We start from the raw sequence: 24,221 nt of genomic DNA, 5'->3' as shown, positions 1-24,221 counted from the left end.
TGGGGACCCCGATTTCGTACCGCACACCCAGGGCTCTCCGGAAGGTGGACCGGCCGGAATGCGTTTGAACGTCCAGTTCGCAGCGGGCCCCCTCCGGGTACCTCCGGTCCCCTAGCCCCCCTGCCCAGGTCACCCTCCTCCCCGCCAGGCACCCCTCTCCCGCCCCGCCCCGGCTCGGCTAGCGCTCCGGGTACCCCGCAGACCCGGAGCGGAGCTCGCCTCGGCGCTGCGCCGCGCGCACGCGCACGCCCGGCGTCGCGGCGTCGCCCCCTGGCGTGCGCGCGGCCTGGGGCAGGAGGGCGGAGCCGGCGCCGAGGGCGGAGGCGGAGGCGGAGGCTGTGGCGGCGGCCCTGTAGGGCGGCGCACGGGGGCGCGCTCGGGGCCGCGCCAGGCCACGGCCCGCGCGCCGCTGCCCCGGGCGGCCGAGCGGTGCGAGCCCCGGCGAGGCGCGCCGAGCGGAGCCGCCAGCGGCTGAGGTAAGGCGGAGGCGGGCGAGGGTCGGACGCGGCGGGCGGACGAACGCTGTCGGAGCCGCGTTTATGTAAGCGCCGCGGGGCAGGTGGGGAGGCCAGGCCGGGAGTGCGGCTCCGGCGGGACCCCGTGCTGCCGGTGTCGGAGGGGCTGCCGGGGGAGGGAGGCTGCGCCCCGGGATGAGGCTGCGCCCCGGACGGCCCGATTCTCCTCCCCGGGGCGCCGCGTCTGCCCCGGATGCTCTGCGCCGCGGGAGAGGAGGCTGCGCCCCTGCTTGGAGGGGATACTGCGTCTCGGGACGAGGCTGCGCCCCGGGAAGGGGAGTCTACGCCCCCGGAATGAAGGGGAGACTGCGCCCTGGGATGCGGCAGTGCCCGAGGGGTGGGGGTGGCACCCCTGGATGAGGCTGCTCCCCGGGATGGAGCTGATCCCTCGGGGAGGGGAGACTGCACGGGGGACAGACCCGTCCCCACCCTGGGAGTGCCGCGTTTGCTCCGGATTCTCTGCCCGAAGGAGGGAAGCCTTCGCGCAGGGATGAGGCTGCGGCCCCGGGATAAGACTGCGCCCTAGGATGGGGCTGTGCCCCCAGGATGAGGTTGTGCCCCCAGCACGAGGCTGCGCCGCGGCTGGCCCCGCGTCCCCTCCTTTGGGCTCCGCGTCGGCACGGGATGCTCCGCGCCGCGGGGAGGGGAAAGGGACCCCCCTAGAGAGGGGACGCGGCGTCCGGGGTAAGCCTGTGCGCTCTGGAGGGCGCCCTGTCCGCGAGGGATGCTCTGCGCCGCGGGCTGCGTCGGGCGGGGAAGTTCCCGCCGGTGCCGGACGTCGGGAGCGATCCGGAACAATCTGGGGCGATTGGGGGCCCGAGGTGACTTCTGACGTGTTCACATCTGCAGTAGGAAAATTACCGGGTTGTGGATGGGTCCGAGGGAAGGTGTCAGATTGGCCTGTGAACGCTAAAACGTGTTGGAGTCCCGATTTACATGTTGGGTAACCTAAAATGTGTTCCCGCCCCAATTTATCGGTGGGAGTCCTGTACCACTTTGTTTGGTTCGCAGTTAATATTTTTAGCCAACCCGTTTTGATTTTACTTATGATAAAGGCATTTTGTTTCCTTCTTACACAAACCATGATGGTTAGTGGTTCCATTCTCAAAGTACATATAACGAAAAGTGGCTTGATATCAAACTTGCTTCTTTACTCTTAGTGCTCTAATTAAGATGATCTATCTATCATTACGTTTTGGGAATAGAAATATTTAATATTTTTTGTTCCCTCTTAAATTTACCCATATGTATTATGCCTTTGAAAGGTGCCATCCAGAGCTGCCTTTCCCAGAACACTGGGTTGTCTTCAGAATATTTCCTGGGTAATGTCTTTTGATTACCACCTTTTCGTTGGGGCTGAGGGCTTGCTGAGGGCTCCCCAGAGAGGAAAGAGAGAAGGGAAAAAAGGTTAAAGCTTGGGTGATACTGCTCTGCCCTGGATAAGAGAATTAGCTGCCCCTCTCCGCAGGGTTCTTTCAGAGGGCAGGATCCTCTCTCATGGCACCCACAACAGTGGCGTGGTAAATATTGATGAGAAGCACTGAGCTGGGTGCCCCATTCTGCCCAGAGGTGGAGGCCAAGGACTCAACACCAGCTTCGAAAGGAATGCATTGTCTTTGAGTAGTGCCTGTTAGATGTTTGAGGGTTCCTGAGACTGAAGGCTGAATTCAGCTACATCTTCAACAAATTTGAAGATACAGTTGGAAGGGAAGAGAGGAGGCCTTTCTGCAGGGGACAGTCAGGGAAAGAAAACTGGTCCATCTCTGAGAAATTCATGACATATGTGTCTCGAGGTGCGATGTGCTCAGGAAGTCAGTACTGGGAGTGAAGGAGAATTAGCTAATGACATCATTGGAAAAAACTTCTGGGCTCATAGCTAATTCATTCCTTTGTGAATTTATATGTCGTAATAGTAGTTCAACTGCTTTTTGATTTTTGGAATGAGGAAATCCTTTAAATTTATATTTGTCTGTAAGTGAAGAAAACAAACTTAATTCTTTTGATAAATACTTATCCATGGCCTGCTGTGTGCTAGGCCCTCCCTGTTTTTGGCCAGGGGACACAGTGATAAACAAGATAGGCAGAGCTCAAAAAAGCTCAAAAGCTGGCAGTTTGTTTTATTAATCACTTTTGTAGCATTCCATTTTAAAAATAAAATTTATAATTTTAGTTATAAAAATTTTAAATGTCTAGCATTAAATATATTTTGCAGATTTAAAAATATAAGCATGTACACAGTACATTCTAAAGGAGGTACGAAAAGATAAGAAAACCTTCCAGTCCATACTCGGTCACTTTGTTTCCTCTACCTGCTGTGATTGCGTATTCTTCCCACAGTAGTCAGAATAGTATATACACAGTCGTGTATGTGTTTTAGTGTCATTTTTAGTTTTTTCTATAACAGACAGTGCTGTAGTGAACATTTTTATACACAGGTGCAAGCAAAACTTGCCAACTGTTTTTTATTAATCATCAAAACTCCTTAGCTATAAGGATTATTAAGAGCTGAGTTTTATTCCTTTGAATGTTGTTACAGACTATGTCAGTACTTGGGACCAAGGCATATTACTTAAATAGGTAGGAGATAGCTAGAAAGTACACTTTGGAGATTAAGAGGTGAACTTAGACACCTACCATCCTGTTAAAAACTTGAAGAAAAATTATTGTTGTTAGTATGAAACTGAAAAGAGCTTAGAGTGGTCCAATTTTGTTGGAAAACTTGCTGGGTTGTTTTGGTGTTAATTTTCTAAAATGCACATTTCCAAATCTATAATTTGGTGATAGAAATGGTGGTGTTTAAAAAAACCCTTTTAAAAATATGTTCATACTGTGTGAGGTAGGAAATGCCAGTGGTGAGAATCTCATTTACAAATTGTACCTTGGAGTCATTAAGATTTCCTTACTCCTTGAGTGACTTTTCTCTGCAATGTTCATTTCATTTAGAGTGTGGAGAGGGAATGTGCAGTAACCTGCAGAGGTCTTCACGTGGCCTTGCTGCAGAGCTTACTGTTGGGCCCAGACCATTAGCATCATCACCTATTTGTGTGATCTGGTTAGTGTGCTGGCTGCTCTTCTCCACCTGTACATGTGTAAGGTGTTCTAGGAGTGCACAAAGAAAACTCACTTCAGTGTTAGGTTTCCCGTCCTTGTGATGGAATTAAGATGAAGATGTGCAGGGAGGGCATGGAAGGAGCTGAGGTGCCTAGTATTTTTATTGGCGGTGCAGTGAAGCCCTGCTTGCCTCTAGGTTGGTTTTGGTTCACTTGCAGGGTAACCCCACAGGTATTTACCAGGTGCCAGGTACTTTTCTGGGTGCTGGAGGAGTGGGAGCTAGCACAGCAATGATAGTTCCTGCCCTCATGGGGTTCACATTATGGGTGAGGAGGGAACATTAAGCCGCACCTAAAGTCCTAAGTGCCAGGCTGGACAGTGTGGGGGGAATCTGAGAGGGAGCTCAAAGGATGGAGGAGCTGGGTGCTGCCCTGGCAGCCTTGTTCAGGCAGCAGGAACTCTGGAGTCAAAGCTTTGGGCTCAAGGTATTGTCCTGTGCTGGTGATAGCAGGGAGGTCAGTGGCAGGAAGTGAGACTGGGGGGCACCAAGGGCTGAGGTGAGGAATTTAGATGCTCATCTCAGTGTGATGGGAAGCCTTCGGAGGGCTGCCTTCCTCCCTGCCTTCCTGCCTCCCTCCTTCCCTGCCTTTCTTCAATTCCTTCCTTCCTTCCTAGTTGACTTAGAGAGTTTTGAATGAGTGACATGATCTGATCTATCTTTATAAAGAATCGCTGTGGCTGTTATGTAGCTAACGTTTGTTAGCAGCTTTCGACATGCCAGGACACTTAAGCACTTTGCATATATTAATTAATGTAATTTTCATGATAGTTCAAAAAGTAGGCATTATTGTTTGTCCTCCATGGGTAAAACTAGGCAGAGAGAGGCCACAGATAAGCGGTAAAGGCACCTGCCCCAGGACTCTTCCTACCTCCCTGCCATAGGCAGGAGGGGAACAGCAAGGTGACCACGACCATGCAGTGCTCGGACCAGGGCAGAAGTGGCCAGATTCGCTTGCTGTGTCTCAGCACATGTAAGATGCCATCGTTTGTAAGATGCAGCATTACTGTTTGTACTATCAGGAAAGTGTTGCCAATTAGACTGACGCTTTCTTATCACTTAGCTTTTACTTCTACTCACTGGAAGTACAGACTTTTAAAGTTAGACTACTCTTGTGCTTCCATAAAAGGAAAATATGAATGAAATAAAATAAAATAATTCTAAATGCCTTCATGTTTAGAATCCGAGTCTTCCAAGTCAGCCTTTGATGCTGCGCTTTGCTGCCCTACGGTGCTGTCCACTGTGCTGTCACTGAGTGTTTCATAGTGCAGCACTGCTATCCCTGGGGTGTTGTCCCAGCTGCCCAGACCCAGTCAGCAAGTCTGGATGCTTTCTTGATCTCACTGGCAGGTGTTAAGGAGACGTATGTGGTCCTGAAGTGACTTGCTGACTGATTTGATGACAGTTACGTTGTCCTTCATACCTCCAAGAGTAACAGCTGAGTTGAGTGTGCCCAAGCAGAGCAACTGCACTCACCAGCACTGACAGCCTTGTGACATACCTCCAGTGCCAGGCACTCCAACTTCCTAGTGGTTAGGATGGGGGGGGGCTGCTCTTAGCACTGAGGAACGTGGACTTTTAGCAGGTGGGCCCATCAGGATTGCCAATAGACTGTGAGATAGAACATTCCAGAATGACCCTGGGGTTGTTGGTGGGACAACTGACTGGCCAGTTGTGAGGTGGGGAAGTCTCTGGTGGAGATGAGGAACCAAGTGCCCGCAGGAGTTTCAGACTCTGGGAGGCAGTTTCTCAGCTGTCCCCGCTGACCAGACCTGCAACGTCTGAGGGCAGGCGGGCCCTCTTCCCACCCCGATCCAGATGGATGATCTTGAGCAGGTTTGTAATCTTCCTGGGCATTGGTTGTCTGGCCCATGAATTAGGAGGAAGACTAGCAGCTTGTTTCCTAGGGTTGCTGGGTGGGATAAACTGAGCTCATGTAAAGCGCCTAAAATGTACCTCACCAACAGGACTAAAGAAGGTTTACTTTGCTTGTTACTTTTATGATTAGTCACCAGAGTGCAGGTGTTTGGATAATTTAAGGTTGACTTCAAGAAGAGATTGGGGCCAAATATGAAAATGTGGCTGTGATTGCTTATTGCTGGTGTTTGAAACCGTAGGCTGGGCGGTGGGTGTGGAGTCAGGAGAGCAGAAGGTTGAGGAGTGAGCCTGGGGGCTTTGCCAGGCGCCCACTGGATGAGAGGATATGGCAGCATCCACTGGAAGGGGTCTGCTGAAGGAGGAAACCCGGAGGGTCTAGTGGCCGGAACCCAGGGCCGAGGACTGCTAGTTCCAGCCCTTTCAGTGAGGTATCGCTTGGGTTTGAGAAGAGGCATGTAGCCCTTGTGGTGGGGAGAGGGGGTGGGAGTGAGGAAGTGAGACATCCAGTAGAGAGGACTCTAGGAGTTTTGTTGAGAGGGGATAGAGTAATGGGACAGTAGCTGGGTGCGGGGGGGGGGGGGGGGGGGGGGCTCCGGAGTTATTTTATTTTATTTTAAATGTTTTTATTGACCTTTTTTAGAGAGAGAGGAAAGGAGAGGAATAGAGAGAAACATCGTTGAGAGAAAAACGATCTCTTGGTTGCCTCCTGCACACCCCCTATTGGAGATGGAGCCCTCAACCCAGGTAGGTGTCCTGACTGGGAATCGAGCTGTGACCTCTTGGTTCCTGGGTTGACGCTCAACCACTGAGGCACACCAGCCAGGCGAGTGCTTTTATTTTTGAAATGAGAGCAATTATAGTGTGTTTATGGGCTAATAGGAACACTCCCATAGAGGGGGACAAATCTATAATACACTGGGAAAGGGGCTAATTGCAGAGCAAAGTCCTTGAGAAGGTGAGAAGGGACAGCTGGAGGAGCAGGGACATGCAGCCCCAGGAGCCAGGTGGGACTTTGCGCATGGGCATCTTGATTCACTTAAGATCTAAAATGAAAATAATTGGTGCTCAGGCAGGAAACTTGGGCATTGTGCTCTAGGATTTAGGATCTAGAGTCTTACTAGTTTATGGTGCTAAACACGCCTTGGGGCGCCCTTACAGAAAGATACATGTGGAAATGGCATTTTCTTTATGTAAAAAATTCACATGTCCCTAAAAGTATCATTATCTTAACTAGAACTTGTCACCTTTACTCACCAAATTTGGTACTGCTCAGAGGACTAGCAAGGCTTGTTGCTGACTTGTGCTTAATTTGTCTTAAAGATCTGGCAGGAGCCTGTCCAGCGTGGCCAGCGCTTGAGCACAGACCTAGGATCCAGGAGATCACGGTTTGATTCCCGGTCAGGGCGTGTGCCCAAGTTGCGGGCTCGATCCCCAGTAGGGTGCATGCAGGGGGCAGCCGATCAGTGAATCTCTCTCATCATTGATGTTTCTATCTCTCTCTTTCCCTCTTCCTTCTCTCTGAAATCAATAAAAATCTATTTAAAAAAAAAAGATCTGGCAGGAAATGCCAGTGTTGCATCCTGGACAACTCCCCCACCCCCATCTCAGGGGGGACAGGTGCTGCTGCTTTAGGCCAGGGATGTGTGAGCGCCTTGGGGGTAGCAACCTTCACTTCAGATTGTCTGTTGAAGTGATAAAATACCTTCCTTGCGTGTTGGTTTGCATTGTTTGTGGTTATTTTTTTTTAGGTTGGGAGTTTCGAAATACAGTTTTCCCAGTAGTTCCACAGATGTGATGAAATGTAGAGGCCCTTCCTTGTCCTTGCCTTCAGTCCATTGTTGGAGGTGGGAGAGGGGTTTGCATTGCTCTGGGCACACGCTCACTTCCCTCTGTCCTGCAGTGGACAGGTTTCACAAGTGCCTTCTCTCTGTGTCACCGTGGAAGGACACAGGGAAGGTGGAGCTCTCTGCCTCTTTGAGCCAACATTCCAGCAGGGGAGACTAAACAAGGACGAAGTTAGATAATATACCTTAAAATTAATGTCTGTGGGATGGGTGAGGAAATAGGGTGGAGGTGGGTGGCGTCAGAGGGCTGCTCTGACTAGTGGCCTGGTGTTCCAGGAAGGCCTCGGGATAGGGTGCTGTGCTGCGGCCTGAGAGACAGAATGACCTCTTCATGTCAGGAGAGGAGACAAGGACATTTTAGGTGGAAGGGACAGCCTGCAGGAACCCTGCTTGTTGGAGCAGCTAAGGGCGGGGCCAGTAGCCTTTGTCCAGTCCGTCATTAATGGGGGATGCAGTGTTAGATGACATTGAGAGACATGTGGCCTGGCTGTGCAGCTCCCATGGGCCACAAGAAGAGTTTGAAGCAGAAGGATGAGGGTTGGGGGAGCAGGGCAGAGAAGCTGGGGACAGAGCCAAGTGCACTATTTCTGGTGGTCCAGTCAGCAGGGCTGGTGATGGATCGGGCCTGGAGAGGAAGGGGCGGGGGGAGCAAGAGGAGCTACCCTTAGGACTCAGAATTGTGCTGATGCTGAGGACCAGCAGTGGGTCCAAGGGCAGTCCTTTGGTTATGGATGTTTCCATTTTACACTGGGTTCTGTTTGGATCTGGAGATCACTTGTTCCCAGTGTGTGATGTGCACAGTATTTATCTATGCCTAAATATGATCTATAAGCTAGATAACATTGTTTGTAAACACACAGACAGATACAAACATTTAAACCTCTATTAGGTACAGCGGGCGCTAACTGGGAGTCCTTGTGCCCACTCCATTTATTACTCATGAGCATTATGTGGAGGTTTTGTTACCCACTTTTCAGATCAGGAACTGATGTTAGAGGTTCAGTAGCTTCCTGGGAGAGCTGGACAATAGTTAGCTACATTTATTAAGCTCTCACTCTGTGTCAGGCATGGTGGAACCAGTGTATTCTAGTTTACTCCTCTTGCTAACCTTTGATAGTCACTTTATGTGGGACCACCACCATCTGCTCTTACTGATAAGAAGACTTGCCAGGTTCACCTGAGTCGCCTCCTCACAGGTCTCCTTTCCTCCTGTCTGTTCTTGACCAGCAGCCAAAGCCGAGGCTTAAATGGAGAGCAGATTGGTCACCCTTCTGCTCAGAACCCTGTAACTGCCCCATGTCAGAGTCCTGCCAGGGGCCCCCTCTCCTGCTATCCCCTCAGCTGGCTCCTGGGCTGCACTCCTCTGCACCCGCACCTCCTCACCCACTGTGTGCCCTGCTGTCTTTACTGTCTCCCTTCCTCCCATCAGCCTGCCAGGTGGCAGAGTAGAAGCCCCAGGAAGGCAGGGGTTTTGCTCTCTCTCTGTCCTTAGGGCTCAGAACAATTCCTGGCAGACAGCAGGCACTCAGCTGTGTTTGTTAAATGAGTGAGTAACTTTTTCTTACTTTTTGTGTTTGTAGTGAATGGTGAAACCCAAATTGGGGCTGTTGCCTCAGAAAACGTGTCCTTTTGTGCCTTACCCCCCCCCCCCCATTGTGCTGGTGCATCAGGCATATATTTTTACGCCCATATGTCTGTGTTATCGCCAGAGTTCCATGCTTTCATTTGTAGAACAGAAACATTTACTAAGCACTCAGAATTGTTCTAAAACCATAAAGTGCAGTACAGTAAATGAATCTCTTGAAAACAGTAAATTAGTCAACCTGAATAAATGGTTTTCTCCTGCCACCATCATTTTAACCCCTTCTGGGTGACATGTAATTGAAACACATTCTCTTAAGTAGTAACAGTGTCCTTAATAGTCAGAAGTAACAGTTATAACTACATCTTGATAAAAGTGAGAATAAATAATTCTGGTAAGTTTCAGAAAAGCAGCCAAATAAAATGAAAAATACTTGATTCAACTATGGAGGCTTAAAGGATTTAGACATTGGAGAGAATTTGGCTTTATAAGCTGTGTGGTGGAGGCGCAAACAAGAATGTTCCTGCGTTTAGGAACCTGGGGATTTAATCCCAGCCCTGCCCTGAACTTGCCCGCGGCTCTCCTTTCAGTTCTGTCGCAGGTTCCTTGAGCTTTAAACCAGGCCGTTGAGTTGTTGGTTTCCAAGCTTCCTTCCATTTTTGGAAGACTGTTGTATGTAGGAGGAAAACAGTAAGTATTATGTGTTTTAAGGGTCATGCAGTCAATTGTTCAAGAAATAGAGCCCGTGTACAGTCCTTGGCTAAATGCAGTGATGCCACGTCATTTCATGGCTGCTTAAGATCCAGGAGAGGCCCAAGCGTCCCGTCCCCTCCCTGTGGACCCAGTGGCTCTGCTGGAAGAGGTGAGGTGCAGGACTGAGGAAGGTGGGTCAGAGGCAGGATCGGGGGGGTGGAGTGATGTGTCTGACTCTATGAGAAATGGCAAGACTTCGGGGGAGTCCAGGTGATCCTTTTGTGTTTCCAGGCTTAGGGCACTGGACTGTTAGTTGCCGTGAATTAAATGAAGCAAGGATTATTTTCAGTTTGTAAGTTTAGAGCATATCATAACTGACTAACGATAATTCAGTGGTAGGTGACATTTAGTTGGTTCCCTCTTCCAACATTATAGAGTTAGAGACAGGTGGTCATCAACATGTCGGTCAGGCTGGAAAATAAGTTTGAAAGTTGCATTGTATTCTGTGCCTCACGGGCAGCGCAAGTACATCTGATTCCTTCTGGGAGTTTTTTTGGTTAGTCACAGTGCATACAAGTTCTCTCCCTCTCCGAGTGTCAGCGCACTTAGGGTGAGTTGATTTCTGTAAGGACAGGAATTTACCAAGGATGCTGGGAGGCTTCTCATCATGTCTGTGAGGCTGAGAGCCGGCCACAATGGCCGGTTTCCTGCGGGATCACATGCACTAAGCGTGGGAACTACACGTGAGTGCCCTGCCCACTGTCACCTTCTGGTACCCAGGTCTCCGTCATCTCAATTTCCTCCCTTTTCAGGAATGGATTCTGCCAGGCACCCGCTTTCTCAGGTTTCTCTTTCCAGGCAAGATCTCGTGTTTGCCTTATGCGTGCCCTCGCTGAGGGGACAAGGATTCCATTTCTGGCCTCTGCCTTAGGAAGGGGGACTCCGCCAGGGGATGTCCCCAAGTAGAGGAAGGGAGTCGGGGTGCTGGGTGGCCACCAATGTGAAAATGATGGAAAACAAACTTCACTCAGTTGCTTCACCTGGTTCAGGCCTGAGCACAAACAGCCTGAGGCTAAATCTAAATTCAGGAAGCAGTTTCAAGAGATGCACTTGGGCCATAGCTTATATAGCAGTGATGTGACTGTTTATATCCACTCTAGATAGATAAGAATGAAATTAATTATGTCAAATGCATATTTATTAGTCTTGATCATTTGAATTTGATTCCTTTTCAGAATAAGAATCTACCCAAAATAACAGTCAGAGTTTTTATTCCTGAGTCAGTCATTGGCCTTAGGTTTTACAATATGCCTGTTATAATACAGTGTTCTTTGGCGGGCTACTTTAGAGGATTATCTTTCCTTTCTTACTGTATTAAAACTTTTTTTCATTAAAAAGCTATCTAAATGTTTAAAGAGCCTCAGGTAATAATGTTTTAAATGAACAGCTCCAGGAAATAGTGGCATAAGCAGTAAACAATGAAGAATTATTTACTGTAGGTAGAAGTGGGCTTGGGGGTTGAGGCTGAAAGTCTTAATCTAGGAGGATGTGGAAGTCATAGGACAGAATCTGAGGACTTCAGGGCTGCAATAACCCAGGGTTGTCACCAAACCCTGTGGAGAAAGTCACTTACATCAAGTCTCCACTGGTTTTCAGAAGTGGTGAGATGAGAACCTCTGTGTCAGGACTGTGAGCTTGTGTCCCCTTGACTGTGAGGCATGGTGTCACTCAGACACAGAGCAGACTTAAACCTGCACCTTCCAACTCCTACTCTAGAGTTTTCTCTCTTCATATGTTTTTGGTGTCATGAATAGGTGGCTTCTGCCCACGTGCGCATAAGTGAGCGACATATTTGATGATTTCACAATGAAGCTTTCTGATCTTTAATTTTATGCCTCTAATGCAGCTGTGAGGGAATTGATGGTATTTCCACAGAAGAGGCAGGTCCTGCATAAACCTACAGGATATTTCAGAGCACAAAGCATCATGCTCCATGCCCCTTGTCCCACCCCACCATCCTTAAATTCTCCCCACGTGGATCAGCTCTGGGTGAGCAGGGCACAGGCAGGAAGGGGGGTGCTTGATTAATGGAAGTGTTTCTCACTGAAAACCGTTGCTGTAGGGAAGGGAGGCTGTAACCTGGGAAAGGTGCACAGGGTTCGTGGGACAGAGCACCGCTGTGAGTGTCACAGGAAAGGGCAGTGCTGGGTGACTTACCACGCTGCCCTGTGTGCAGTCACAGAGAAGAGTCCATCTGCGTGTTTTCCCAGTCTTACTGAGTGTTGAAAGAAACACTACGGATTGAATATACGGTCGATAACGGTCTGGGTGACCATCTTGTGAGTGCTTGGGAAGATGTAGGCAGAGACAAGGTGGGAATGGTACTGTGAAGAGGTTTGTTTCTTGTGTTTTAAACAGCTACCATGGGGTTCACTCCCTGTAAGTAGGTAATTCAGACACTTTCAAGAATTTACAAGTTGTGCAACCATTACCACAGTCTAGTTTTGAAAACTCTCCGTCACCCCAAAATGTTCATGGGCTTGTTTGTGTTTAACGCCCATTCCTGCTGCAGCTATAGGCAACCTCCGATCTGCTCTGTCTCTGCGTTTGCTTTTTCTAGGCATTTTGTATACGTGGCATTAAGCCACATGCAGTCTTTTGTGTCAGGCTCCTTTCACTTCAGGTGTTTCGAGCACACCCATGCTGTGGCTCTGATCAGTCTTGGTTCCTGTTAGTTGCTGAGAGTATGCCAGGGCGTTGATGTGGTGCCTCTTGTTTATTTCCTCACCAGAGATGGACATTTGCGCCATTTCCACTTTTTGACTGTTAGGAATAATGCTGCTCTGGACGTTAGCAAACATGTCTTTGTGTGGACGTGAGCTTTGAAGGGGGAGTAGGATAAAAGCATTCCTTTGGTATTGTTAATGCTGGTAAAAATCATTGGTTAGACTTTGCGTCTGTCTCTAGGATGTGGGTGGAGCTTCCCGGATGGTGTGAACCTCTCATTTCCAGGACGAAGTGTCATGGTCGCAATGTCACACATAGCCTGTTGGGGTTTCTTATGATGATGCTCTGCATGTGGTGTGCACTGTTAGGTCACCAGCAGGTGAACCCTTGCCCAATATTTGATTCACTCATCAGAGGAGAAATCAATGAAATACTATTGGGCATATTAGAAACCACGTCCAGCCTGCGAAACCACATATGCACTTAGGCAGTGATCCAGCAGTTCCATTTCTGGGAATCTACCTGAGGACACACCTCTGACACTGAAAACACACGTGGAAATGACCTAATCATCTGTACAGGAGAGTGAATCCACTCTGGTGGGCAGGGAAAGAAGTGGGGATGTCAGTGTGTGGACATCCACGTCTTCTGGCTCTGTCCCCTGAGCACACCCAGATGTCATTCTCCAGTGGAGAGGAGCCAGGCTCCTGGAAGAAGGTGGGGTTGGAGCATCTGCTGGTGCTGCAAGTAAGGAAGTGCTAGAAAGGACAGGGCATGTCAAAGGCACAGGGGCCAGCCGGAAAGAGGAGAGATGGCTACACTGGACCAGTCTGAGCACAGAAGTAAATAATGATAGTGTTGGTTTGTAATCCATGGAATAAGTGGACATCCATCACTCTATGCTGGTATAAGTAAATAATTGAATAAATCAGTAAATAAATGGGGGAGATGGAGCAGTTCTTCCTGACAGAAGAATTTCAGTTAATCAGTATAGAAGGAATGAGGAAACAGAAGATCACCATCAGGCTGACACCACAGTCTGGTTACTTTAGGCGAGACCCAGGCGATGTTAAGATAGTGGGTGCAATTTTGAGGAGAAACAGGATATTTGCCTAGGCTCAAAGTTTCTCTTGCCCAAGTTATTTATTTATTAAAAGGGGAAAAATGGTAACTTTAGAGTGGAGAAAGCCAGCAGACACTACCTTCCCCAGGTGATCCAGGTTAACACCACCTGTGATAAGACAGGTCGCTGTCATGTGCTCCCTGATACCACACAGCACGTCACCTCCCTGGTATTCCTGTCATAGAGTCACTATCACAATGTCATCTCAGGAAAAAGCTGCTGGATTCCAGTAGAGGACATCCTGAGAAATGCCTGGCCAGTGCTTGGAGAGCACCCAGACAGGCGGGGATGGAGGGACAATCTCGGCTGGGAGGAGCCTAAGGAGAGAGGGCCCGGAAATGCAATGTGGATTCTGGGTGGGGTCCTGGGGACACGGGGGACATTGCTGGGAAGCTGGTGAATGAGCACTTGGCGCTGATGCTGTTGTACCAGAAGCTCATTTGCTTTTTGTGGTAACCTGTCAGTGCTTCTGAGATGTGAGCACTGGGAGAAGCTCGGTGAAGGGGAACGGGAACTCTACCATTTTCCACTTTCTATTAGTCTAACATTAAAAAACAAAGGGTTGAAAAAGAAAGCACACAACAGAGCATGGCTAGATATCTGTGGAATCCAGGTGAGGACGGGGCCACAGCCTCGGTCTCCTAGTTAGTCTGAGGGAGGGATCCCAGTTGTCTTCAGGGAGAGTCGTTTCCTACGTTCATCCTGGACATTCTGGCTACCTGGAGCCCCAGGTGGTGCCTTCGGGAAAGTGCTTCCCCCATCTGTGTCGGGGAGGGGCACATTCTTCACAGGGGCCCAGGAATGACCTGGTTCCAGTGGAGAGGGGCACTGTGACTGACCAGGAGGTTCCAGATTGGGACCTCTCACATGGCTACCGGTGTTTTCTTGGGTTGCCCGTGGTCTTTTAATGTCATTTTTTTCCAAAGAGAAATTTTTAATTTTTATATATTCAAATTAATCAGTCTTTTCTTTTATGACTTTGTGTTTGCGTCCCGTCTAAGAACATTTCCCCACCTCAAGGGTCATTCTTTAATTTCTTCTAGCAGTTTCATATTCTGTTTTCTACATTTAGGTCTATGTGAAATCTTTTTTTATACAGCTTGAGGTCAGGATCTAATCTTTTTCCCCCATTATCTAGCCAGTTGCTACTATCATTGTGTGTCCTTTGCCCAGTGGTCAGAAATGCCACTTTTATCATATACTAAATTCTTTCTTCAATTACATTCTAATTGCTTATCATTGCTGTGTAGGGAAGCTATTGATTTTGTATGTCGATTATTTATGTCCAGAGCTTGTCATATGTCTCGTGTTTTCAGGTAGAAATCAAGTTTTGCAAATAATGCCTCTTCCTTTCCAATCCTTGTACTTTGCCCCTTACTCATTGGCTGGAGCTTCTGCTGCCGGCTGAATGCAGCATTTAAACAGTAGTGGTGATTAGCGCTGCTTTTTGTGTTCTAACTTGAATGCACATGCCTCTCAAGTTTCCTCGCCAAGTGTGATAGTTACCATAGGTGATTGACTGTACACACCCTTTGCCTAGTTAAGCAAGTTACCTTCCCAGTTTGCTGAGAGTTTTAAAATAAACTTTATTATGAATAGCAGTAGAATTTTACTCTGTGCTTTTTCTACATATAATCTGTAGAGATGATCCTGTGGTTTTTTTCCCCTCCAATCTGTTAATACAGTAAATTTCATTAGATTTCCTGATTGTAAACATTTTTTTCATTCTCAGGAAAAACTTTGCTTTACTTCTAACATACTGAAAATTAAATCTGTTATTTATTTTAATACCTTCTTCTTTTTAAAATTTGAGTCTCCCTCCCCCCCCCCCCAGCCTTTTCTTTCTTGAGACGTAGTTTGCATACTATAAGGTGTCCACAGTGATGTGCAGGAACATGAGAAACACCGGCTTTCTCGGGGGTGGAGGTGTAAAAGCCCTCATTTGTAGCGTTTGCCAGTTTTTGTGGCAAAAATATTCTTACCCTTGCCTATTTTCAGCTGCCAATGAGCTACGTGACAGCTGCTTCACAAAACTCCTAAAAATGTAACAGTCCTTTCTCCTGAGCTGGTGCCAGCTGCCACTGGAACCTGGTGTGCAGCCTGGTGACTTCCTGGCTCGAAGACGTAGTTTATTTATTTTCAAGTCATTCTTGTTTTCTACTCGGTGCATTGACAGCTGTTCATTTTCCCCTAAGAACTACCTTGGCCACTTCACTTATGGATAGTAAATATAGTGCTGGAAGTGATTTTTAGTGATGAATTGGGCATCTGACCCCTAGGTGCATGACCCACAATAGTGTGCAGAAAAATGATGTAGGTTCTGTGATAGTAAATCCTTAACTCTGAGGGGTTGCTAGCATCTCATATTCATGTAGTTCTTTGTCTTCCTTAATATAAATTAAACAATTTCTCATTCATTATTTATGCAGTCATTTGACAAATATTTTTTGAGCACCTATTGTGTGTCAGGCACTTTGGATCCCAAAGGTATAGCAGTAAATAAAACAACCTCTTTCTTCGTGGAGCACAGGTTCTGGTATATCTTTAAGTTGTATGTTTTCCCAGTTTGACTGTCCTTGCCAATTTTCTCCTCAGACATCCACTTGTCTTTGCCCTTGGTATTTTCATGAATCAACCCAAAATTAATCTGATTTCTTCCACTGCTTCAATTCTGAACTTCCTTGTTTCCATACTAGCTGGAATATAATCATATAACTAGTTATATAATTATTTCTGCTTTGACTAAATTTTCACAATGAAAGGCAAAGGAATTGAATATGGTGATTTTTGCATTAGAAATGGCTAATGTTATAAAAGGGCTGTGACAGCAGAGTAGTTGGAAACCTTTAGTGAAGTGGCGCTCTTTCTGATGCATGGAGTGTCATCTGATGCATGCATGAAGGAGCTGTGGACGAGCTTATGGTCTTCCATGGTAGTCGCAGGTGTCTTCAGGCTTGTTCCCAGCCAGCATGGTCTCTGGCTCTGGAGGGCCATAGGATACATGGTCTGTGCCTTCTGGCAGCTCGGCAGCTCCAGTGGGCAGAAGCCTGGTTCCCAAGCACTGAACACCATAACTAGCTATTAGCTGTGTGCTTTTGAATCAGGTGGAGGAGATCAGGACTCAGGCCCCCATTCTCCTGTGGGCCACCATCCAGGGAGAGTGGCGGGTCTCCCTGGGGGTGAAAGAGCTGAAGGACATGGTGGAGTTTAGTGTCATGGTCCATAGACTGGGAAATGTGGATGCAGGCCAGTGGACCTCAGAAATCCATCTGTTCGTCTTTCTGCCAAACGGATTTGGATTTCTGCTTTCTAAATCCTGTGCAAAATTAATGTCTTTAATTTAAAAGTCAGTATTTTATTGAAAATAGTTCTAATTTATTTAGGCAACTTAAAAGACCTTAAAGGGCAACTTTCCTCATTCCTTGAGGAGGATATGGAAAAACAGTGTGAAAAACAGTCTGGGTGGGGCTTGGCTCCTGGTCCCTGAACAGCCCGTGCGCAGAGAAGAACCTTCTGAGGAAGGACGGGCCACTCTGCTGTGGGGCTGTCAGTCCAGAAGGTGTGCCCTGGCCCCCAGCCGAGATCCAGAGCCAACAACACACTCCCTTTCCTCGCCCTGACCCTGCATGACTCCCTTTCACCAGCTGGGTTTCTGTTGAAGATGGAGAGACACTTCTCAGGCCTTTTGTTTATCAGGCAGTGTCTGCCCTCTCCTGAGTGAATGCCTGAGCTGGCCCTCCTTACCCTCTCCACCATCTTGCCACTGGCTGATAGAGGGATTTAAAACATAAACACCAAAGAAAAAATTTTAATGGGAATAAACATCTTTTTTTAGGTATAGTTATACCTTGGAACGTAACCTTTGAAAGTAGTAATTATTGGGATCAGGTCTTAACCTGAGGGTTGAATTCCCGTAAATTACCGTTACATTTTAGAATCAGAATTCAGGAGCCCTCGTCAAAGTCATTTTTCCATTGTTGTGCTCCTGTTGGATTTAAAAAAATAGATGCATCTTATTTATCTGCACTTAAATGTGTAAGTCAGGCTGATGCTAATAGTATCACAGAAGAGGAGAAAGCAAAACATCTTTCTAGAAATATGAAAGTAATGAAGAAATTAGGGATTGTAGCAAAACACGGAGCGGATGAGGTGGAGGAAATCAGTGGAGCTCCTAAAAGCTTAAATCTAATCCTTTACCTGAATAATTATTTAAAAAGTGTTTTAATAAGTAGAGCCTCCCAGTCCTATAAAATAGACATAATTAATTCATCGTCACATGTTTTTATTTTTTTCTTCTTTTTCTTGAAGTAGGTCCTAGGTCCTGAAGATGTCAAAGCTAGTGTCACTTCTAGTTTTCAGAAGCCAAGGAAATCATTGTCCTTTTCTCTGGGGCCAACAGGGTGATCTGTTACTGGCTGCTGAAACCCTTTTGATGAGTCTGGGATCACCCCCACCCACTACTGTTTACACAATAGGCTCAGTAAAAACCAGGAAATCAAGGCTTCAGATAAGCAAATCTCAGGAGGAAGGAAGCAGCACAGCACTGCCCTGCTGCGGGGCCACACATTCGCCTTCATGCGATTCAGGCCACGCTGGCTGGGCGTTGGCTGGGTGCTGAGGTGCCACCAGGGGGCTGTGCTCTCCTGGCTCTCTAGGCATGTGGCAAGCAGCTGTCCCTCGCAGCTGTAGGCCCAGGCACCAGCTGTAGCTGTTCGAGGTCGGCCTAGCGCTGTTGTTGACAGGTTTCCAGAAGTGCCCACCGACATCCCTGGTAATGGGAAGAGAGAATCGGGCATCCCGGGTGCTGAGACCTCAGAGCCCTGTGCTGTGGTGCTCTGATTCAGTGGCATTTTCCGGCTACCTCTTGCACTGTCCTGCAGTTCTGGAATGAGTTCTTGTCCTGTGTATGGCAGTTCAGGGTCTTTACAACCTGAGGCTGAAATCTGTCATTGATGCACACAGCTGTGTCCCAAAGAACCTGCCCGTCTCTTGGCCTGGCCTCAGCGTCCTGCATCTGGGGGAGGCCAGGTAGCTACGTCTACAGGGTATGGAAGGCTCCAGACTCTGGGCAGGGTGACGATGCCCTGGCGGGTAGGCCCTCGTGGGAAGGCTGTTGGCAAGGCCTTCTGATTTTTAAATGACTGTCCAGACTTAGTGAGTCTGTGCCCTCCTGGCTCTAACTTTGGGCACATACCTTATCTGCCCCATTAAGCACCTCAGGGTTGGGCTTCGTGTCCCTGTACAGCTGTAGCACAGTGGCTGCTCAGGAAGTGTTTGATAATGTGGAATGAGATTACTTCTCCACAGCAGTCTTCTCGACTCATAGCTCCTGTTTGTTTGTGTGGCTCTGCGTGATTGTGACCTTCTCATTCATAGAATTTTAAGAGCTGGTTTCTAGATTTTGATGTAATATAATGTTTAATGTTCTCTCTCAGAAGATGGGTTTCTGGTGATTTTATGTTTAAAAAGTGAGGCTCTTTTGAGAGAGAAAATACATCAAGTTATTTGTGCAGAAACACAGGAGCATTTTTTACAGTTCTCTGAGCAGTGGCTCTAAAGACCCCCATTCAGCCCAGCCAGGCGTGGATCAGTGATTGAGCATCGACATATAGGATCCAGGAGATCGCGGTTCAATTCCCCGTCAGGGCACATGCCCGAGTTGTGGGCTCGATCCCCAGTAGGAGGTGTGCAGGAGGCAGCCAATCAATGACTCTCTCATCATTGATATTTCTCTCTCTGTCTCCCTTCCTCTCTCTGAAATCATAAAGGTATATTAAAATAAATAAATAAATACTCCCATTCATAGCTCCTGTCAGGCCGCTCGTCCTGTCTTGATTGAGGGCAGAGCCTCCCAAATGTTGGGAGCCATTCAGGGCCCATACTAGCTTGTCACCTGAAGTTACCTTCACAGTCAGAAGTCTTTAAGCAACATTTTGGAAAGTATTTGATGAGTCCCCCAGGATGCTTTTGAATGTTAGATTTGGTGGGAAGGGCATTTCTGATGTTTTGGCACCACCACTCACTGCTGCGTGGGTACTGGTACAGTCACCTGTGGGGACACACCCTCTGTGCATGGAAAAGCAGTATCCAAGCGCTCTGTGTCTGTCTGTGTCTCAGCCCCCACCTGTGGGCCCTCTGCCCACCTTGGGCCATGTGGACTCATGGACCCAAAGGATGCAGTCCTGGGCTTTCTGTCCACATGACCCACCTGGTTTTCCTCCTTCCCGCCCCCTCCTGTTCTTGGCACAAAGGCCACACTCCCGTCCTGCTCTGGGTGCTCAGGTCTCACCCACCGGCTTGTCCTCCAGCCCCATCTCCGTACATGGTCCTCGTGCCAACTCAGAGCTGCATTCATGACCCCTGTCCCCATCACTCTGGCCCACCCCTGCTTCCATTGAGGCTGCAGCCGACCTCATCCCTCTGCCTCACCCTCACTCCAGGGTCTGACAAGGCCTACCAGCTCCTCCTCCCATGTTGTTCCCAGTCTTTTCTTTCTAGAACCCGCTCTAAGTCACAGGGCTCCTCATTGGCTCTCCTGGGTCCAGACTTGCTCCTGGGCAGTCCCACCTTCATGTGGTCACTGAGTCATCTTTCTAGGGCACATCCCCTCAGGTAAACCCTGCTGACCCCTCTAGGTCAATTCCCATCACAACAGGGGAAGTAAATTTCCTCAGGAGAAGGTTCACAGCTCCTCCCTGGCCTGTTCCTTCCATTGTCCCTATTTGCTGCTCTGTACAAACCTGCCCCACCCCAGGGCCAGCTGTCTGTGGGTACTCCCTGGGGGACAGTCACCCCCAGGTGTTCATCATTCAGCCGTCAGTTCAGATGCTGTCTCCTTGGCTAGGCTGTCTCTCCCTGCCTCCCTCTGTTATTGTTGTCCATGTCCCCTGGTTAATGAGCACTTAGGTGGCCCTGTGTTCTCTGTCCCTCTTCCTGGTGCCTGAGTGTTTGGAAGCCAGGGCAGCCCTGGTCACTGTGTCGGCTCCAGGTCTGTAGCAGGCCTGGCCACAGTACCTGCACCTGGGCCTTCTCCTTGTCTTTGTTTGACTCAGGGTTGACTTGTCTGAGAAATCCTGGCTGGTGTGGTTGGCTTCCAACTCCTGGGTCCCTCATACCAAGAAGTGGGCAGTCTGGGGCTAGGACAGTGGTTTCAGACCCTTCCATCTCCACTTTGCTGTTCATCCTCATGTTTGGCCCCTCGGGTCTGGTGGCAGCTGCTCTGACTCCAGCCTGATGTCCCAGCAGAAAGGAGGGGAAGCAGGAAGGGGCGATGTCTCTATTGGGAAAGTGGTTCAGGAAACCCTCAGCTTCTGTCTCACTGGCTGGGCAAGTGCAACACAGCCACCTCTGCCGCCAGGATGTCTGTGCAGAGTCTGTGCTCCACAACGTAAGGATGTGTGAGGAGGGTGAAGTGCATGGTGGACAGCACCAGATCCCATGGCCACATCAGCAGGAGGTCTTGTACAGCACTGCTGGAGGCTCTAGCAATGTTGGGGGTCTTTATTTAGCAGCCATTTCTTACCGTCTCGAGTTCTGGAGCACTGGAGAGAGCCCCACTCCCCACAGACAGGCGAGTGGAGAGCAGGTGCAGGTCCTGTTTTACATAAGAATACTTAGAGCATGGGGCTGTCCATGGCCTTATGGACCTGCTAGTCTTTTATCCCAAATAGGACAGACTTACCGACCTGGTGATAAGCACAGCTGGGGAGGAGTGCAGGGTGCCCTCAGCAGGACAAGCTCCTTCTGTGCAGAGACCTGAGTGCATGGTCGCTGTATGTGGGCCTGATGACAAGGAGAGCAGGAGGCTGGCTGGGCAGGTCCTGCTTTCCTTCCAGCAGTGACCTGTGCTCCCTCTTCAGGGAAGAGTGACCGAGCTGGATTCTCTCCACAGGGCACAGAGAGGCAAGACTTCAGGAGGTGGAGGCTGAGGGCAGGTGGAGACTCAGGAGGTGAAGGCTGAGGGCAGGAGGAGACTCAGGAGGTGAAGGCTGAGGGCAGGTGGAGACTCAGGAGGTGAAGGCTGAGGGCAGGTGGAGACTCAGGAGGTGAAGGCTGAAGGCAGGTAGAGACTCGAGGTGAAGGCTGAGGGCAGGTGCTGGGGCTGTGCAGTTGGCCTGGGCTTTGGCCAGTGAAGTGGGGTGGAAGATGGTACTGTGCAGGGAACCAGCATGGTGGTAGGAGGGAGAGATCTGTAGGTCTGATTTGGACATAGAGACTGTGACTGTGCAGGCATTTGGATGGGTCACTTGCTTTGGCTTTTCCATCTCTAGCTCCCGTGGTGCTCTGGGCCCAGGCCCGCCAGGCGGTGTGTTGCACCTCCCTCTCCGGGCTGGCATTTCATGTGTGTCCCAAACTGAAATAAAGTGGACCAACCACTTTATTTTCCTAAATTTTGTACCCTTTCTCCTGGCAGTGAATGTCACAGATACTCCTCATTTGCTAGAAACCTGGCAGGCATCCTGGACTCACCGCTGTCACATCCAGTCTCCAGCACTCTTTGTGTGGCTGTCCTACATTAACCCTCCACCTGGGGTGCCTGTTTCTCCACATCTCCCCAGCTGCCTAGCAGCCTATAGCCCACCACTATCTTTCCTTTGGCCTCCACAGAAGCCTCACAACCGGCCCTGAGTCTTCCCTAATGCTTTCAGCGCCCTGCACACAGCTCCAGAGGTCATTATCTAACCTCTGTGCTTACTCATCTGTGTCTGCAATAAAACTGTTACTTCTAAGCCACCAGCACCCTGCTTGATCTGGCTCTCACCTGTCTCCAACCTCCCTCTGACCACTCTCCCCATCTGTGCCCCAGGCTACAGCCTCCTCCCTCTGACCACTCCCTCCCTGTGTGCTCCTGGTCACAGCCTCTTCCCTCTGACCACGCCCTCCCTGCGTGCCCCAGGCCACAGCCTCCAGGTGGGTCAGAAAGCTAAGTGTAAAAGATGGAACTAGCCAAATGTTAAAAAAAACAGGTGTTTCCCTGTGTGTTGGGAAAGATTTTTAAAAGTATAACTCAAAATTCAGGTTCAACAAAAGAAAAGATGGTCAGATTTGACTACATTAAAAAATACTACAACAATGGAAGACTTCTGACAAAACAACAAAACACTATAAGTAAGGCCAGAAGACAAAAATGTCAACTGTAAGAAAAATCTTTGCAACATATATAAATATTTTTTAAATTGCAAGGGGTAAAAAACCCACCAAGATCCTGTAGGAAAACAGGCAAAGGACATGAACAGACAGGCACATGTGCACACATACACACACAGCCCTTCTCTGAGACACCAGTTCTCACACATTGGATTGGCAGAAACTCCAGCGCTCTTTTAAGAGCTGTAACTATCGTACATGCTGAGTTGGAAAGGACATGTTAAATGCAGGTGTTGGGGCCTTTTCAGCTCTCCAGAGCATTGGAGTTCATGGTTGCTCTTTTCTGAGCTTACTCTCAGTGCGCTTTGAAATGGACTATATAATGATGGGGTGACAACTCTACCCCCCATCTCCTGGGTCCTGGGTGCTAATCTTATGGAGTCAGTGGCAGTTGGGAGCCTGTGTGCACAGTGGCAGGTGCCCTCTGAGCCTGTGGGCTCCCTTGGACACTCTAGGCTGCTGCTTCTCCCTCCAAACCCGTGCCTCACCCACACCTGGGGCTGTCGGATTGAGGGGTTTCCTCTCTGCTGCCCATTCTCTTCGGGCAGCTAGGTGGTCATTATGGATTTCACACTCGGTATCTGAGAGAGGAGGAAGTTCAGGGGAAGGGCAGTGCTCTGTTGGTGCTGGCCATGTGGTCATGGTCACCAGGCCATCCATGGGCTGGGTCAGCGGCCGGCCTGCCCTCGGCAGAAGATGAGCCCTGTACACAGCATGGAGAGGGTTGGCTTCTCTCGGCTGAGTCTGTCTCTGGAATTTGAACTGAAGAAGTCAGACGGAGATGAGGAAACACACAGACGAGGAGATGGAGACAGCAGAGCTGCCTGCGGGGCCAACTTCATACTCAGGACTGTGCCAGAACCTTCCGTTCCTGAGCCACAGGCCTGGCCCCCAGCCGCCATCTCACAGCAGACACCCTCTGCTGACAGTACACTGTGTTCTCTGCTGCTGGGTTCTGTTAAAGGCTGACTTGTTGATTTGATTTAAAAAACAAATTTTATGGTTCCTAATGTGGACTTATGAGCACACGGTCTTTCCTCTGCTTGAGTGGCTTCTGCACAGAGATGACAGTGGGACAGGGGATACTGAAACAGAAGGAACATTGGCACTGCTTCGAAGCCTCCTGTGCCCATGGGGCAATGCGGGGTCCAGGACAAGGCCCCCTTCCCGGCTGGGAACTGCTCACTTGCTTGATGATGGCTGGACAGGAGGCCCAGTGTAGGTCCTGCTGGTGCCAGTGGGCTCCTAAGGCCTTGGTTCTCACTTAGGCAGGGGACAACTTTGCCTCAGGCAGGTCTCAGCAGTGAGACAACTCGAGGTGCAGTCAGTGCCTGGCACCCGGCAGGGCCTGATGCTGCAGTGCTCACTTTGACTACAAAGTTACACATACTCAGCCCCCTTTCGTGATCTCCCCGAGCCCCTCTGCTGACGAGGCCCATCAGGAGTATTTCTGCATAAGAGAAAGCCCGTCATTGAGATGTATTAGGGCTCTGACTGGCAAGCACCCACCTTTCTCCTCCATCTACTGGGCTCTTAAACTATTTAATAGACACCCCTGCCCTCTGTGGTGCTCATCCTGCTGCCAGGGGTGGCCCTGGACAGG

General features: G+C 49.2%; 1 protein-coding gene across 2 annotated transcripts in view; it reads left to right on the top strand.

Annotated features, from left to right (window-relative positions):
* Window positions 1-415: 415 nt before the first annotated feature.
* Window positions 416-24,221, top strand: part of ADARB1 (adenosine deaminase RNA specific B1) — an 84,861-nt gene continuing 61,055 nt past the window's right edge. For both annotated transcript variants that reach the window (XM_087818393.1, XM_087818392.1), the window contains exon 1: window positions 416-476. The gene's annotated coding sequence lies outside the window, so the exon portion shown is untranslated. The remainder of the gene's footprint in view (window positions 477-24,221) is intronic.

The sequence above is a fragment of the Miniopterus natalensis genome, chromosome 6 (assembly GCF_054644295.1).
Source record: "Miniopterus natalensis isolate mMinNat1 chromosome 6, mMinNat1.hap1, whole genome shotgun sequence".
Lineage (NCBI taxonomy): Eukaryota > Metazoa > Chordata > Mammalia > Chiroptera > Miniopteridae > Miniopterus > Miniopterus natalensis.
Note: the sequence above shows the minus strand (reverse complement) of the source record. Positions and strands in the feature narration are given on the sequence as shown.